General features: G+C 41.0%; 1 pseudogene; it reads right to left on the minus strand.

Moving 5' to 3' along the window:
* Positions 1 to 342: 342 nt before the first annotated feature.
* Positions 343 to 735, minus strand: LOC115941544 (protein SPO16 homolog pseudogene; annotated as a pseudogene).
* Positions 736 to 19,487: the final 18,752 nt, after the last annotated feature.

Consider the following 19,487-nt stretch of genomic DNA (forward strand, 5'->3'; position numbering starts at 1 on the left):
AGGAATACAGTCAAGACACTGTTTCCTGGCATACCAAATTTCCCATGTGCCAGAGAAGAGCCAGCTTTTACTATAAGACAAAGCAAACAAATAACAGAAACAAATATATATATATGTTATGTATTTTATATATATTATAGATATATTATTATATATTATAGATATATATTATCTATATATAGATATAGATTTTATAGATATAGATTTTTTCATTTTTAATCACATATATTTTATTATTTTAAATTTTAAAAAATCTTTAAAGTAAATATATATTTGAACATTATAATTTAACTGGCCTAATTATTTTAACATTCTTCCAAAAGAACTTTTGTAATTGATACTCTAATTTGGGTTAAATGAATCACTGCTCAGTTTTAACTTCTGAAGCGTTTTCCTAACAGGACTTTGCTCAATGATGTAAGCCACAGTTGTTATCATTCTATAGCAGATGCTATCTGTGTATGGTTTGGAGGCAGTCTTAGCCCTAATGCACATAAGATTAATAGCATTTACTGTGTTGTGTACTGGGAGTATCCGTTAAGTTACTACCCAGGAATCAGAAAGAGAAAATACAATTGATCCATTTTCCACTGAATCTGAATACCGAATCTTGTGGCTTCGATTTTCTAGGGCAGTTGCAACTTTGTTACTCTTAAGACATGAGCTAATAATAATGGTGGATGCCCATTTGGTCCTTTGTGATATGAAGTTTTCATATGTGATGATCTGCCTTTCTCATCCAGGGCCACTCCAGAGTAGACCCCACATGAATCCCTATTCTGGGATGATGAGAAGCATCCCAGAGAAGACTAGCTTCTGAGGCATTCGGTGCATGACCACAGCAAGCACGTCTGGTGCTGATTTTCTTTAAGATGCCACAGAGCCAAGATTTAAACTAATATTCTAATTACAAGCCTGGTTCCTGCCGTCTGCAGTCACTAATTCATAATTCAGAAAATATATTCCAGCACAATAAGGCAACGCTGTGGATTCATCAAAGGTATAAATAGGTTAGCTTTTGTTTTCAATTTCATTCTTGAGCCCTCAGCCTTCTCTTCTCAGTCTACATTCTCTTCCAGCAATTGTCTCTCTTTCCATGGCTTTAGATAACATCTATACTATCGATAGGAGGATGAATCCCAAGTTCATGTATCCAGCCCAGACTTTAGCTGTCTGCTCCATGCCCATCCATTCAAATGCTTATTCCAAACTCAACACATAATAAGTGGATACAACCATCCTTCCCTTCAAATACCTTCCTTTGTCAGTGCACCCTCTTCAGTAAATGGCACCACCATCCACTTACTTGCTCTTACCAGTATTGTGTGCCATCCTTGGCACCTCCAGTCACAAGGTCTTGTCAGGTGTGAATCCTAAACATCCCTCAGTTAATCTCATCTCCTTAGCCACTGCCATACTTCAAGGTACCATTGTTTCTCGTTGAAAATATTACAATAGACCCCTGATGGATCTACCCGCTCTTAGCAGATTCCTTCTCCACATTCTGGGTAGAGCCATCTCTTACACACAGAATGGACGATGTTTCTCTTCTACTTAAAATCTTTTACTGCATCCCATTGTTCTTGGGCGGAAGTGGAGTTCAAGATCAGAATCCGGCTCTAACCGCTCAGTAGATATGGAACTTTGAACAGGTTATTTAATCCTTCTGATCTATTTCCTTATCTGTAAAATGGGGGAAATAATAGCATCTAGATGGTTGTGGGGGATAAATAAGTTAAAATATATCAAGCACTCTGAACAGTGGCTGGCTCCAAAAAGTGAATGAATGAATGGGAAAGAGAGAGAGAGAACTTCTAGAAAAAGAAGATGGTTCCCAACACCTGGTGTGATCAACCTCCTATTTTTCTCTCTAGCTTCACTTTGCACTATTCTCTTCATTAGCTATGCCATCTTTTATTTAGTCCCTCAAATGTCAAGCTTTCCAGAGCTTGAGGGCCTCCACCAAGTGTTGCCTCTCCTTGAACTGCTCTTACCACCAATCACCATTGTCCCAACTCTTCTTTGAAGTGTCTATTTGTTCCTCAGTGAAACCTTCCAGCTTCTCACCACACACTCCATCCAACTAGGTTGGATCCCCCATTGTATGCTCTGGCTAATAGAATTCATAAAGCTACCAGGATCTGTAATATTTTACTATATTAATATAAGAAAAGGTTGTCTTCCTGCTAAAGACCTAAAAATAACCTGAAATCTGTTATCCTCAAAAATGAATATAATACAAATCATGTCAAACTGCCAGGTGGTCTGGATGACAAAGAATATATTCCTCTGTCTCAGCAATTTGTATGGGAAGAGAAATTTCTAAGCTTGAGATTTGGAGAGGTTCCACTTTCTACTGTCTACTAAAGAGCAATTCAGCAGCATTGCCCCAAACCTACACCAAAAGGGGACAAATCGATATTTACATTGTTGATTGGGGTTTGGGGGAGGAGTGACAGGTCTTTCCATTTGAATATCCCAGCCCCTGATTTATTGATTCTATGGTAGGTTAGGATCTTACAGCATCTGCTCTTTGAGAGCCTACCCTATCTCTAGCCCTCGAGGGGTGTTAAACTAAATTCCATCTGTCCACAAATGGTGTGCAAGTAGATTTTGGTGGGAAACTGCATTACTAGACCGTGTATCATCTACTGACATCTCCTTCCAGGTAAATTAGTGGCTGAGTGAGGGAAGTCTTAGGACTTAGGGACATTGGGCTTGATGAATTATTACCAGTGAAAATTAATCCTGGAATTATCCCATCCTCCAATAGTTGATTTTCATCATAATGATTTCACATGTTTGGTTTTGAAAACAGATCCCCATTCCTAAAGAATTATGTTCTCTCGACTGGCCTATTCTGGTTTGTGCCTTACTCCATAGTGAGTGAATTAGACAATGAATAACAACATTAAATTATAAAGCTTTTTTTGATGCTGTACATCTTTATAAGTTCTTATTACCTACAATTTCTTAGTCTCTCTGTATTGCTTTTTTTTTTTTAACAAATAGGAACACTTCTATTAAATGACAGACTTCATGTGTGTGTGATTGAGCCAGCGAGATGGGAGTTAAATCTTCACTTTTTGGAATGGAATTAGAAGCTGGCCACTTGACATTATGAAATGAGCATATACCATAGAATGTGAGGAGCCTGGGCCCACGTTGAGCTCTTAACCTATTGGCATCTGACCCTTTTATGAAGTCAGGTCATATATCCTTTGGAACAGGACCTACGCTTTGTTCCAAGACCAAAAGTCCTGATTCTCAGAGGTGGGTGAGCTTACATGAGTAAATGTCAGAATGTTCTCTTCCCTATCCAGGAAGGGAGGCTGCCCAGTTGCTGGTGGGCTTGTATATGTTTTTCAGAGGCAGCTCCTCAGCTCTGTGGCTGGGAACAGTGGAGTAAAGGTGGAAGACGTCATGTGTATTTGCATTTAACAGTCTCTGGGAGCCTGCCTATAGACTCCTCTACTGGGCAAGCTCAATGACTTCAAGTCCCAGAGAACCCAAGTTTGCTAAGTTGTGTAATACCTAAAGTCAATAACTTCATGGCTCAACTGAATGCATCCCCACTGGAATGTGAGCTCCATGAGAGGAAGTACAATGTCTATTCAACACCATATTTCTAGAGGCTGGAACGGTATTGAGTATAGAGCAGGAAGTCAATAAATCTTTATTAGAAAAGTGTTCATTGGTTCAGTCAACAAAGAACATATGTTACAACTTACAGTGTAGATTTCGTTTTAGTGGAACTATTCACTAAGAGAGGCTGGAATCATTCAGTACAATGAAACTGACAGCCAGAGAGGTGTGCTGGTCAATCTCTCTTAGAAAAAGAACTTTCTGTTTGCCTTTAAGGGCTACAGTTTAAGCACCTTCAGGATCTGCCAGAACTTAACCAAGGCCATGTTCTTCCCATGGAGTCCCCAGACAGTGACACAGCAGGTTTGGCCATTTCTTTCCAATGGAAGACTCTCTCCAGCAGTCTTGGCTCTAGTGCCTCCTGCAGAGTGGTCTAAAGCCCTTGCCACTCCAAATCCTTCGTCCACTCCCCTTTCCTTTCATAGGCTTCCTAACTTCATGCAGTCTGAAACCTTCACTGTTCAACCTGGCTTCTTCCCCATTTTTATCTTTCACAGTTCACATCCCCTAATAAACGCTTTTAATCTCAGTGTCTTCCTCCTAAAAGACCCAACTGACCAAAAAAAGGAGCCCAGGCAGAGCCTAGCAGTCTCCCTGAGGTGAGGAGACAAGAGTGGATAGTTCCAGAAGGGATGCTGGTTAGAGCCTGCAGGGCAGAGTGCCAGACAGGAGTGAGCTACACAGAGAATTCTAGAAATGTGCTGAGTCTCCCTTGAGTATTCAGCTAAACCCTGATCAGTACATACACGTAAGACAACAGCCCAAGTTCAGGGACAAAACAAACCTCCTAAAAACATAAGAAGGAAGAATGTTTGCAGCTTAAAGAGGAACAGACATAATTCCTGTTCCCATCAGCCAGAGTGAAAAATCTCCTAATAGGTAGGCTCATCAGGTAGAATAACTACAAAGGTTTTATCTCAGTAGTGGGCTAATGTTTTCCCTCAACTGAAACTGCTCTTATCCCACCTAACAAAGTTTTAAAGCAAGTCCTGAAATGATCAAATTGTTTCCAAGCAACTCACCTGCATCACAGAGCAAAGCTCAAAAATATTTATTAGAACAAAAGAAGTCCCAAACACCTAATAAGGTAAAATTCACAATGTGTGGTATCTACTTAAAAATTACTGGGCATGCAAAGAAGCAGAGAAAAATAGAAGTTATCATTAGGAGAGGGAAAAAAGCACAAATAAAACCAATTCAGAAATTATAGAGATGTAGCATTAATAAACAAGGATAATTAAACATTGCTATAATGTATTCCATATGTTCTTGAGGCTAGGAGGAAAGACTGAACAAGATACAAATTGATTACAAGGGGGGAAAAAAGATATACCGTGCAAATGCTCCTGTCCTGGAAGGTTTTTATCTCTCCTTCTATTTTCAATGACAGCCTAGCTAGATATAGTATTCTTGGCTGCATATTTTTCTCATTTAGTGCTCTGAATATATCATGCCAGTCCTTTCTGGCCTGCCAGGTCTCTGTGGATAGGTCTGCTGCCAATCTAATGTTTCTACCATTGTAGGTTACAGACCTCTTATCCTTGAGCTGCTTTCAGAATTTCTCTTTGTCTCTGAGACTCATAAGTTTTACTATTAGATGTTGGGGTGTTGACCTATTTTTATTGATTTTGAGGTGGGTTCTCTGTGCCTCCTGGATTTTGATGCCTGTTTCCTTCCCCAAATTAGGGAAGTTCTTTGCTATAATTTGCTCCAATATACCTTCTGCCCCTCTCTCTCTGTCTTCTCCTTCTGGGATCCCAATTATTCTAATGTTGTTTTGTCTTATGGTATCACTTATCTCTCAAATTCTGCCCTCGTGATCCAGTAGTTGTTTATCTCTCTTTTTCTCAGCTTCTTTATTCTTCATCATTTGGTCTTCTATATCACTAATTCTCTCTTCTACCTCATTTATCCTAGCAGTTAGAGCCTTCATTTTTTATTGCACCTCATTAACAGCCTTTTTGATATTGACTTGGTTAGATTTTAGTTCTTCTATTTCTCCAGAAAGGGATTCTCTAGTATCTTCTATGCTTTTTTCAAGCTCAGCTAGATCTTTATAATCATCATTCTGAACTCTAGTTCCGACATCTTACTAATGTCCGTATTGATTAAGTCCCTGGGAGTTGGTACTGCCTCTTATTTTTTTTGAGGTGAGTCTTTCCGTTTTGTCATTTTGTCCAGAGAAGAACAAATGAATGAGAGAACAAAATGCTAAAAGGGTAACAATGACCCCAGAAAAATATACACTAAACAAATCAGAAGAGACCCGAAAAGAAAGAAAAAAAAAAGAATATGATCAGGCTGGTGACTATAACAGAGCCACACACTAGATTTTTGGTGTATTTTGGTCTGTTAGAAGAAACTGCCTCCAAAAATTTTAAAGAAAGAAAAACTTATATATATACAAAAATAAGGGTAAATACAATGAAGCGATGGAATATGACTGTAAAGATGAAAATTAAAAGACTTTAAAAAAGGAATTGATAAGATAAGAAGTTGGTTGAAAAAAGAAAGAAAATAAAAAAAGAAAAAGGAGAGAATGTGATCAGGCGGGAGACTAGACCAAAGCCATACACTAGATTCAGGGTATATTTTGGTCTGTTAGAAGAAACTGTATCCCAAAATTTTAAAGAAATAAAAACTTATATATATACAAAAAATAAGGTTAAATACAATAAAGGGATAGGATATGACTGTAAAAATGAAAATTAAAAAAGATTTTTAAAAAGGAATTGATAAGATGTTGGTTGAAAAGGAAAGAAGAAAAATTCAACTAAAAAAATAGAAATAGAAAAATAAACTTTTAAAAATTAACTTTGAAAGACTAAAGCATCATGGGAAAAAAAGCCATGAATTCCATGTGCTGTATTCCCCCAGCACTGGAGTTTTGCCGTTCTCATTGATCGGTAAACTTGGTCTTGGCTGGCTGTTCTTGATGATCTTCTCTTGGTCTTGGCTGGCTGTTCTTGATGATCTTCTGGGGGAGGCGCCTGTCACCGTGGTTCTCAAATGTCTTTGCTGGAGGCAGAATTGCCCTGCCCTTGCCGGGTCCTGGCTAAGTAATCTGCTCGGGTTTGTTCTCAGGAGCTTTTGTTCCCTGCAAGCTTTCTGTACAGCTTTGGAGGACAAGAGTGAAATGGCGGCCTCCCAATCTCCGCCCCGGAGAAGCTGAGAACTCGTCGCCCCACTCCTCAGTGAGCCCCCAGAGAACAGCAGTCAATCACTCCCATCTCCCGCACTCCGTGCTCACCCGGCCTATGACCGAGCGCTTCTATCTCTGGCACCCGACCCCGTGTGGAGTCTCCAAACCCAGCAGATCCCTGTGGTGTGCTCCCGGGCTGCTCCTCCCGGGGGAGGAAGGGGAGTCTCCCTGGATCTGCCGCTTGTTGGGTCCCTGCTGGAGGAGCAGTGGCCCAACTGTGCCACGGATCATGGTTTATGGCAACCGTGAGCTGAGAGCCCACTCCTCTGCAGCTGGCTTCCCCACTCTGATACCTGGGAGCTCTGCCGCACTCAGGCACCCCTGGTCTTTCTGTGACCCCGAGGGTCCTGAGACCACACTGGCCCAGCAAGGGTTCCACCCCCCGCTTAGCCACTAGAGCGACGTCCCTCAGTGGAGCAGACTTATAAAAGTTCCGATTTTGTGCTCGGCTGCTCTATCACTTGCCAGAAGCGGCTGACGGAGCCCCCCTCCCCCACCATCTATCTTCCTGAATATTGCCTCGGATTCACTTCTCCGCACATCCTATCTTCCAGAAAGTGGTCGCTTTTCTGTTCAGAGAGTTGCTGCTATTCTTTTCTTTGATCCCCTGTTGAGTTCATAGGTGTTCAGGATTGGTTTGATCCCTATCTAGCTGAATTCCTGGGACCAGACAAAATTTAGGTCTCCTACTCCTCCACCATCTTGCTCCTCCTCATGCAAATGCTCATGAAAAGCAAGAGCATCTATCTTAAATCAGACAAAATAGATTTTTAAGCAAAAAAAAAAAAAAACCCACAGGAAAAAAGAGGATCATTTCATTAAGAGGGCATAATAATCATAAAGATTCATGTACCTAATAATAAAGCTGCAAAATACATAAAAGAAACATAGGCAAAACTGCAAAAAGCAGATAAACCATAATATGGATAGATATTTCAACAACAACTTTGTAATAATTGATTCAAATCGCAGACAGAAAATCAGTAAAGACACAGAAACCTTGAACACTAGTAATCAGCTAGACCTAATTGACATTTGCAGAATGCAATACCCAATGACAGCAAAATGCACATTCTTTTCAAGGGCACATAGAACATTTACAAAGACAGACCATATTCTGGGCAATGAAACAACTCTCATAAAGTTATAAGGATTCAAATCATACACAGTATGTTTTCTGACAACATTGGAATTAAGTTAGAAATCAAAAACACAAAGATATTTGGGAAATCTCCAAATAATTGGAACCTAAATAACACATTTCTAAGCCTATGACTTAAAGGTAAAATCAAAAGGGAAATTAGAAGTTACTCTGAACTGGATGAAAATGAAAACACAATAATTGAAAAAAATTGATGGCACAAAAGCAGCAACTTCAATGGAAATTTACAGCACTAAACACCTATATTAGAAAAAAGAAAATTTGCTTGCCACTGCTTTCACCCATTTAGAAACCAGAAAAAAAGAGCAAGGCAAACACAAAATAAGCAGAATAAAAGAAATAATAATGATTAGAATGGAAATAAATGAAATAGAAAATAGAAAACAACAGAGAAAATCAATGATATAAAAACCTGTGTCTTTGAGAATGAAAAAATTAATAAACTGAGAAGAATTAAGGAAAGGAAAGGAAGGGAGGGAAAGAAAAAAGAACAATCCATTCCTCACAATATAAACAAAAATTAAGTCAAAATGAATCATAGATCTAAGGTTAAAAACCCTAAAGCTATAAAAGTCATAAAAGAACACCTAGGAGAAAATCTTTGTGACCTTGGGTTAGATAAAGATCCATTTAAAAATTGATAAATCAAAAAACAAAATAAAATTGAAAAATGGAACTTAATCATATTGAGTAATTTTTGGTTTTGTTTTGTTTAGATTTTTTTATTTATTTATTTGACAGAGAGAGAAACAGTGAGAGAGGGAACACAAACAGGGGGAGTGGGAGAGGGAGAAGCAGGCTTCCCGAGGAGCAGGGAGCCTGATGCGGGGCTCGATCCCAGGACCCTGGGATCATGACCTGAGCCGAAGGCAGACACTTAACGACTGAGCCACCCAGGTGCCCCACTTTTGTGTTTTGAAAGATACTGTTAAGAGGAGGATAAAACAAGTCACAGACTTGAGAAAATATTTGCAAATCATATGTCTGATAAAGGAATTATAACCAAAATGTATAACAAACTCTCAAAACTTAATAATAATAAGGAAGCAACAATTAACAGGAAATAATAAGAGTAACAAATCCAATAAAAAGTAGGCAAAAGATTTGAAGAGACACCATCAAAGAAGATACGTACCAAAGAAAAGCATGAAAAGATTCTTAGCATCATTAGTCTTAAGGAAATGCAAATTCAAACCACAATGAGATACCAAATCAGATCTACTAGACTCTTACAATGACTACAATTTAAAAGACTGACCATATCAAGTATTAGGATGTGGAGGAACTGAACCCTTGTACACTCCCAGTGGGGAGGTAAAACTTTAGAGAACGATTTTGCAGTTTCTTAAAACATTAAACATAAGCAGACCACATGGCCCAGCCGTTCCACTCCTAGGCATTTACTTAAGAGAAGTGACAGCAGATGTTCACAAAAAGACTTACAAAGACTTATACCAGCCCTATCTGTAACAACCTAGCAAAACGGAAAACAACCTAGCGATTATCAACAAGTGAATGGATAGACAAATTGTGATATACCCTTATAGCACAATGCTACTCAGCAATAAAAATAATTCAGCAACAATCTAAAGTGAGAGAAAGCAGAACAGTGATTGCCTGGAGTTGGGGATTGGGAGCAAGAAGAAGAAAGAGGCCAGAAGGAGGGATTACAAAGAGCAGAAGAAACTTTGGATATGACAGAAATATTTATTATCTTAATTGAGATGATGGTTTCACAGGTGTGTACATGTCACACTTTACCAAGCTGAATAATTTAAACACGTGCAGTTGTAAATTGTATGTCAATTACCAGAAATCTGTTTGTTTTTTTAAAACAGTGTATCATCATGATCTTTCTTCTTTTTAAGGATTTTATTTATTTGTGAGAGAGAGAGAGAGCACAAGCAGGTGCAGCTGCAGGCAGAGGGAGAAGCAGCCTCCCTTGCTGAGCAAGGAGCCCAGGGCTTGATCCCAGGACCCTGGGATCATGACCTGAGCCAAAGGCAGATGCTTAACCGACTGAGCCACCCAGGTGTCCCTCATTGTGATCTTTGATTAACTACTTCCATCACAAAATGGTATAGTGTTTTTTCAAACATAGCCTAACACCATGTTTATCATTTTCTAATTAAAAATTGATCTAGTGCTGCATCAATGAGATCAGATTGGTATTAGATTCATTACTGCATGCAAGTAAAGGCAAATTAATACTGGCTTAAAAACATGGTTTTATTCTTTCATTTTAAAGGTCCACAGGTGGATAGCCCAGGGCTATAGAGCACTTCCACAAACTGTAAGGGGCCCAGAATTCTATAACTTTTGCCCCTTCATGTGTTAAGTAACTCCTTAAGACCCAGCCATTATACAGTCATTCCAGAGGCAAAAAAGAGAGAGACAAAGATGAGTGGGCTTAACCCCTTAAGGACACTTCCCAGAAGTCACACATGATACCTTTACCTACATCTCATTGGCCAAAACTGAGTCATGTGGCCACACCTACCTGCAAGGGATGCTGGGAAATGTAGTCTTTAAATGGCTATATGGCCAGTTAAAATTCTCATATGCCATTAGCAATAAGGAGAGGAAAACTCGATTAAGGGGCAATTAGTAGGCTCAGGTTTCCACAGAAGATCTATAACTGAAAAAAGAGATTGTGAAATATCTCAGTCCTGAACAAATAAGCGTTTTCAATGCTGAAGATACAGCCAATTTTTACTTGTGCCTCTTTCATAGTCACTCTTCCTCTCCAGTATTTACAAGCAACAATGAAAAAAAGGAAATTAGCTTCAGTCCTGGAGATGATGTGGGTGTCAAGAAAGTGGTGCACGCATGCCAGGCTATACCCACTGGTGAGCAGTCACAGTGGGATGGCGCACACTTGAAAGCAGCCCAAGCCATACAGATCCACCATCATGTGGTGGATGCCTCCCGGTACACGGGGCTCCAGCACAGCCTCTGACCAAACACTGGCTGAGCAATAAGCTGCTCATGCAGAAGGTGACTCCTAGGCAGCCAGGCTTACAAATAATATCACAAGCACGGCCAGTAGTCTGGAAGACTGTGCATTCGCCTAAGCTTGTCCTCTCAAGAGCCACCAGAGGGGAGCTCCAGGCTAAAGGTGGGCAAAACTAACACACAATAATGACACAACTCCCTGATTTGCAACAAACCACATGCACCAATAAAGGCTAAAAACCCAAAGGGCCACATAAGGGGCCTTAAACATGACTTTGGCCAAGAGTGGCTTCGGCCGAATGCTGCAGAGCCCAGCAAAAGATAAAAAACAGGGAGGAAACTCTGAGCAAGGCCATCAAAGGCTGTGCACTGTGGGGGAAAGAGACTTCAGCTGAGTCACAACCAAGTAATATGGCCAAGAAAATGGCCACCACAACACTGGGGCAGGGGATATCGGTAGCCAGGGCCACTACAGTGTCATCTAAAATGTCCCTTTTAGAACGATCACTAACAGTTGGCGAGGGGAAAGGCTGGAAGTAATGCAAGACTGGGGGCAAGGAGACGGACTTTTAATTTCTGATTAAGAAACATTGTTGAGGGGCGCCTGGGTGGCTCAGTCGTTAAGCGTCTGCCTTCGGCTCAGGTCATGATCCCAGGGTCCTGGGATTGAGCCCCACACTGGGCTCCCTGCTCAGCGGGAAGCCTGCTTCTCCCTCTCCCACTCCCCCTGCTTGTGTTCCCTCTCTCGCTGTGTCTCTCGGTCAACTAAATAAATAAAATCTTAAAAAAAAAAAAAGAAAGAAACATTGATGACCTGAATAAAGGCAATGGCAGTGGATGGGGAAAATGGAAAGTGTTATAAAGACTTAAATATTACTGACCAATTGGTTAATTAGTGGGGATGGAGGGTTCAATTCAGAGAGAAGGTGGTACTGGGAATAAATCCCAGAAACGTGACAAGTGGACCCACTTGTCTGCTATAATGGCTTTTTGGCAAATGGGAGAAATTTATGGCATTTGGGACACATTCAGTCCGATATACTCCTGAGAACTTCCGATGAAAATGTACAAATAGAGTATATATCCAAGAGTCTAAAAATCATGGGCTTAAAGCTGTATGTTTGGGAGTTATCAGGATATAGAGGTTGAGAGAAGGTATGCAAGATTATATAAGAAGAACATTTAGGTGCGAAGAAAAAAACATTTCTATCTCGAGTAACTCAAGACAGGATACATGGAAGAACAAGGGTTTGGGCAGAAATGACAGGCGCCATCTTGTCCTAGTTAAGTTGGAAAAGACATGGGACATGGAGGAGGAAGTGAGACTGGTCTGGAGGCCAGGCACTGTGTTCACATAAGAAGTGGGGAGGCCGGCAGGATCCAGAGAACAGACTGGCAGCTTTTATGACCAAGCCCACCACCACCCAGCTCAACCCCTGAAAAGTCACAGGGCTCCCCAACCTTCCTTTTCCTCATATGACAAAAGAAGGTCTGGAACAAGTGATCTTTATGTTCAGCTGTAAAATTCTAATCCTCAAATTCAGCCTGCCCTCCATGACCCTTGTGCCCCTCCCCCAAATATGGCACATCTCATCTCTTACCCTTTGTCTGTTATGATATTTCTTGAGTCTAAACTGAGCTTCCCTGAAATGCCCACCCCTCACCCATCTCGTGTCATTTACAATACTTTTGGTTCCAAGTACAGAAATCCTCATGTGGACTAGCCTGAATGGTTAAATGAATTTATCAGCTTATGTAACTACAAGATGTCGAAGGATTTCAACTTTCCTGTACCTGTTAGGGGAGTACTGACGTTCCATTTTTCTGCCTTTCTATCACTCTATGCCCCTCCCTGGGTCAACTTTGTCCTTAGACTTGTCTCCCTCATAGTGGACTCTACAATTCCCTGCTCCCTATCAGTACATTGTAGTACCTAGCAACTTGAAGGGAATATAGCATCAATGTCATGGAATTCAAGAAAAATGCCTGTGATTTATGCACATTCAACCTACATCTGCCATCCAACAAAATGCTTCAAGTCCAGGTTACCTGAATTAATTATGATAGAAAGGATGCAGGGTGGCACCAACCAGGTTGAACCCATCAGAGTGTATCCAGGGAGCAAGGATAGAATCAATCCCCCCAAATGACATTACTATGACCTAACAGAAACGTGGGATGGATGGTGGGGGGCAATTGCAATGTCTTCTAAGTAGAATGATTATACCTCTAGCTGTCAAGTCTTACCCATCTTTCAATCCTTCAGAGGCCACCTCTGTTCTTGTTCACAAAAAAGGTGCAGTATTTCCCACTTCTTTTCCACAGTCTCCATGTTGCTCGTATTTTTAGAACCTATTTTATCCTCTATTCTCTAAGCTTCTTTAGAGCAAGAACTATATCCTATTTATCTCAGAATTTTCCAGTTCCCCAGCACAATCTAGCTCTAGTGATGCTTAATGTTTACTGAGGGGTGCCTGGCTGGCTCAGCCAGTAGAGCATGCAACTCTTGATCTCGGGGTTGTGAGTTCGAACCTCATATTGGGTGTAGAGATTACTTTTTTTAAATCTTTATAAATAAATAAACAAATAAGTAAATGTTTACTGAACTAAATACAGGACTGTGGATAGCTAAGATATGTAACCTCTTTTTCCTTCTGTCAATTCTCGGGAGGCGTAACTCCCCCTTAGTTTATATATAGGAATACCAGAAGTACAAAAACAATAAAGTAGGTCTTTGAGCAGTAATTCTCAACATTTCAAATATGTTAACAACCTATTCCTTCTCCTTGGCTTTGTGACTCCGTAAGGTAACAAGTGACAAGATTTTTAATTTTGGTCACTTTATTGGGGATATTCATGCCCCCCTCACTTTATTTTAAGAACTGAACTTATGGAAGAGGGCCTACAGTGTAAATAAGCCACCTACCCTTTCCCTTTGGAACGACTAAAGATTGTCTCCTTCCTGTCTTCAAGAAAGGGGAAAGGGAAGTTGGCTTGGGGTTACCAATAATCTCAGCTCCAGTTTTAGTGGACCATGAAGGACTACTCTAACCGAAAAGACAAGACAAATGCTTTTGAAGGGAAGCATGAAGAGGGTTTGGAGGGAGAGGAGTTGTCTTGGCAAATGGAAGGGAGGATTCTGGGAAGACTAAGTAAAGTGCACCCAAGTGAAGGTTCTGTCAGGTCTTATATTTATACCAGTCCTTCCTGGACTACTATTAAGGATAAGAGTGCGGCACTCCCTGGGAGATCCTGGTAAGCACCAAAGCCCAAACTGAATCCAGTCCCAGACCTACAACCACGGAGCCTTCCCACTGAGAACGTTCTTACAGCTACCCACAGGCCTCAGGACAATGACGTCCACTCCCTATTTCTGCCACCTGCAACAGTGCCTCAGCAAGGTACCTCTCAGAAGAAGCAGTGTTTCAGGCACCCACAAGCCCTGAGTCTGCTATTTAATATAATTTAATTTAATTTAAATCTATGAAGTATCATGGACACATCCCTAAAATGTCCCCAAACAGCTATAAGCCCAAAGAGAACATCAAAGAAGAGCCCTGTGCCTTCTCTTGAGGGGCTAAAGCAAGCAGGTTCAGGACCCAGAATGGAAGCTGAGGTTAGTGATACCCACAAACACTCTTTTTAAAACACGAAATCGAGGATTATCATATTTGTTTAGAGAACTTGAAAAGATGAGCTACAGCCCTGGAAAAAAACCAGAGACCCTCCGAGGGCCTGTAAAACCAGAGATTATAGGCTTTTTTAACATCACCCCTGAGACGGAGAGTAACAGATTGCCCTGGAAATACAAGGCTATGCTTTCAAATCAATAGACACTAGCTATGTCAACGTAACCTTCCAGACTTCCCTGCTTCCCAGGTCCACACGGCAGGAGCCTAGAAGTCACCACTCGATCTCTACAACAAGTAAAAAAGCTGAACAAACCGAAAACATCAACAACTCTTCTTAGATCTGTAAGAGAATTGAGGTCATGGGGCAAACAACAGCCCCCAGAATTAGACAGACAGACAGACAGGCAAATGCAAAGAACACCAACATCCCCCAGCAGAAGCCTACATGAGAACCAGGTCCCCCGGGAGTGGGAAAACCTGAACTGTGAGTAATTGCTAGAAGCTCCCTGTGGATGAGTCTGAGAGTTAAAAACCCCAGGGGACCCAGTGAGAGGGAGGCCCCCAAAGTTGTGTGGGTTTTAGCCTCTTGGAGCTCAATGTGGTTCTCACAGTGAGGATTAGAGAAAAGTCCCCTCATTCCTCCAACAGAGAGAGAAAAAGGGGGCCATGTTGAAATACCCCTGAGCATCCGGTCAGGAGAAAGTGGGTAACCCCAGCCTGACCTGCTGGAGTATTATCAGAGCCTAAGCAACCTGAAGAAGGGGAAATACACAATCCCAGCCCCCTTTATCCATCCTTTGCCACCTCAGCGGGGAGAAGAAACCAGAGAAACGCAGGTGAAGTCTGGAGTCCAGAGGTGAAGGCTCAGGGTGAAGACAGAGGTCTCTCCTAGGACTATAGCCGCCTCCCCTCGCCCACACCTCACCACGCATTACTAAAGCCGGGTTACAGCAGTCCTCTTTATCCAGTTGGTGACGTCTGGTTATCATGAAAACATTACAAGGAAGACTAAAAGGCAAAACAAAAAACAAAAAAACAGCAATCCAGTTTGAAGAGACAGAGCAGGTGTCAGATCCAGACGTGACAGGGATGTTGGAATTATCAGACGAGGAACTTAAAACAACCGTGATTACTATGCAGAGGCCTCAAATGGATAAAAGACAGCACGCAACTGACTACACCTTCCAGAATTTTCGAGAAAGTTTGAAACTGTTTGCCTTCCCTTGAGATCTATCTCTTGATCTTCACCCAAAAACAGAGTGGTACTGGTTGCCAGACTAAACTCAAGGACAGGGAATCACAGACCATCAGAGCAGGGCCAACGTCAACTCTTCCCTCTCCCCCGTTTCCTATTTTGACCCTTACCCACCGCTCCAGGCCATACTCTGCAGTCAACTCCAGAACCCCTTCAGATAAAAGCTCAGGAACTCACTGCTTTGAAGTGTAAATGAGGGCTTAAAGGTGGCATGGCTCCCTGGGGCGCCTGCATCGTAAAAGAGGAGGGTTCGGACCATAACCCACCTCTGAAGGTGGATTTGAGAATTTTGCTTCCAGGTTAAGGGATTTTTTTTTTTTTGGCTGGGTCTCTCTAAATCTCCCAAATTCAGAGGCAGCTTAGCATTTACTCTAAAGCTGGGACCCAGAGGCCTGTTTCTTTCCCAGGGATGAGACATTTTCACTAATGTGCTCTTTTTGATGTTTCTCCAACTCAGAGTCCGGAAAAGGCTAACTCTTCTATCCCCTGGAGAGAGAAACTAGCTACCAGATCCGCTGGGGGTCCAGCTGGGGGCCTTACGACGGATGAAACTGCCTCCAGTTTAAAATTATTTATAAACGGTTCTCCTTCTTTTATTTTAATGAGTCCCCAAATGGAATCTTTCACCAGATCTCTGGAAAGTGTAAAAACTAACAAATATTGGATTTGTTTTCCTTTCCCTAATCTCCCTTCTGCCATACAAGGGCTGAGGAGCAACAAAATGACCCCCCAAAAGGCTTTTTCTGCATGGATGGCATAGGACAGCCAGGCATGACTCTTAAGCACTTGACAAACAGGGCCTCCTGTAACTTTCATGAAAATACAGGGAGTTAAGGGCTATTTTTATCCCTAAGTGACTGGTCCAAGGCTTTGCAGCGAGGGAGGGGAAGAGCGGGAAACTTTGGTGCACAGCCTCTTGATTCACTCTACTACTCCTTATTATCAAAGAAAGCCCAAAGCCTTTGGCTACCATATGAGAAAAGAGGATCTGATTAAGCATGAATAAAGGAAAACGGCTGTTTTATAGATTTCAACGTTTTTACCATAGCAATATAATTTGAGAGAGAGATGGAGCCTCAACAGAATAGAAGCTGAAATACGAGTCTCTGTCTTGATAGACTAGTTAGCATGTGATACATTCTCTGAGCCCCTATTAGGTCATCCATAAAATGATGATAGTAGCCAATATCTTAATTTGTATACAGAGTAATGGTACATGAAAGTTCTCCATAAACTGTTAAGACCCCATCTAAATGTCAGAAGCAATTATTTTTATCCATATAGATGATTGAGGGGCAAAACACAAATCGTACAATTGCAGCAACTGAGTTAAAGGCTCTTAACGAGTTAGAAAAATTAAACACTCCCCTACTTGTGTTTAAAACTGGCATCACGCAATATAAAGATGAACGATGAAATTCAGGCTGATTGTTTCAATTTTTAATTTTTCTTTCCTTGGAATTTTCTTTTATTCATCTCTTTATTCCATGCCAGCACCTCAAACGGCACTTTTTCCTGGTTTTTGAAAAATAGACCCCCCTGGTGCAAAATGCAAAGGACCCCACCAATGATGTGGCCAGGCCTGGGCTCAAGACGGGTTCTCCACTAAAACTTGAAAACATTCTCCAAGGCAGATTATATATAAATAAACAGATTACGGCTCCCCCTCCAGCAGCAAACTGCCCCGTGTTCCCACACATCTCCCATGAGACACATCTACTCTTGACATCACTGATTATCAATACAGGATCATTCATTGTATGGCTTACTTGGGTTATTCAAGATTAAAGAACATATACAGAACAAATATTCTTCAGAGAAGACCCTACCCCTTTTCCTCACTTGTTAGCTTCTCCCACGTCGCTCTGGATATTTTCACTAACATCTCACAAACCTCCCGACTAAAATGCTCATAAACCTTTTCCTCAAACCAACCACACTACACGCTAATGGTCTACATATTGCTTATCAGCTGAATTTCTTTTTCTGCCTGTATTACCATGTCTTTGCTGTACACTGTCAGATGTATATATTTTTCTGTTGTTATCTGTCAACTTTTTTTAAAAAGCAAATGCAGCTTTATTGGACCCCTTCCATAGAATACTCAACATATTAGCTATACACAAATAGGTTATTTCCTAAAGTAAAATAAATTTTAAAATTATAAAGGGTAAGACCAGCAAGATATTTTAGAGATCATTAAGCTCAGATTTTTCCAAAGTATTTCTTTTTTTTTAAGATTTTATTTATTTATTTGAGAGAGAGAGAGCACACATGCACGAGCGCTCACTCTCAAGAACACAGGGCAGGGGGGGTGCAGAGGGAGAGGGAGAAGCAGACTCCCTGCTGAGCAGGGAGCCCTACTTGGTTCATTCCCAAGACCCCAAAATCATGACCTGAGGAGAAGGCCAACACCTAACTGACTGAGCCACCCAGGCGCCCCCAAAGTATTTCTTATGGAACTATATTTCCAGGAGTAGTTAAAAGTTGCTATTTTAAAAAGAAAAAAAAGTAATAATGGAAGTTTTTTCTAGGGTCAAATAAATTTTGGCAATGCTGGATAAAACAGTATTTGGCAGATTTCTTTACTGCAGCAATTCTTAGTGTTAATGTGCTTCATGAATTTCCAAGAAAGGGATGTTTCTTGCTGCGCTGTCCAAGGAATCATTTTGAAGGAGTCTGTAGAATGTACTTTGGAGGATGATAACCTATTCTGACCCTCCCCCACCCCACACATACACACCAAGCAAAGTGATTTTCCTTGTTACAAATCTGGAAGAAAAATCATGGCCAGAGCCCACATCTCCTGACCCCCAGGCAGGGCTCCTTCCTCTATGTCATAGAAAGTCAGTACTGAGATGGGTCTGCACAATCATACTTTAATAAAATTACCCTTATCTTCCATTCATTTCTACACCTGTTCCCACAATTTACCACTCCTAGAAGCCCAAACTCCTTTTCCTTTTCCTTGCCACTTCACAAATTTACCGCCCTTTGTTAAAATGCTTATATAAGCCCTTGAATCCAACCACTCTTTTGGGATCTTCGTTTCTTATCTATGAAGGCCTCCCTACACATAAACATCAAAATAGTAACATCAAATAAAATTTGTACGCCTTTTCTTCTGTTAACCCATCTATTTGTTAATTTAATTAGCATGCCACAGTCACAGAAGATAAGAGGGTAGAAAAATTTGTTTCCTTCTCTACGCCAACCACAATTCCCTCTGTAAAACCACCTGCACCACATCTGTGTGTTCTCGGACCACTAAATCAGATCTAAGAAGTCAGGATATGAAGAAGAAAGAGCAAAACCAAAGAAAGAGTGCCAAATTAAAAAGGAATACTGTATATTATCTATGATTTCAAGACTTTAAGTCAAAATATGATAGGACATGAGGTTCCACTTTCAACAGATATATTAATCGCTGTAAGATTTTATTTACATACATGTATCTACAAGCCACTAACCCTGTTACAAAACTCACAATTTAGCTTCATCTCTTCACAGGGATCCACATTATCTTATTTACATGGAAATCATCCTCCCCTTCTGTGGTTTTACCAGAATGTCTCCAGGAAGTTCCGTTCCCAGAATTCTTTTAAACAGCCTCACAGTGTTAATTGGTACACTTGG

This window comes from Leptonychotes weddellii, chromosome 7 (genome assembly GCF_054177405.1).
Source record: "Leptonychotes weddellii isolate Sample4059 chromosome 7, ASM5417740v2, whole genome shotgun sequence".
NCBI lineage: Eukaryota > Metazoa > Chordata > Mammalia > Carnivora > Phocidae > Leptonychotes > Leptonychotes weddellii.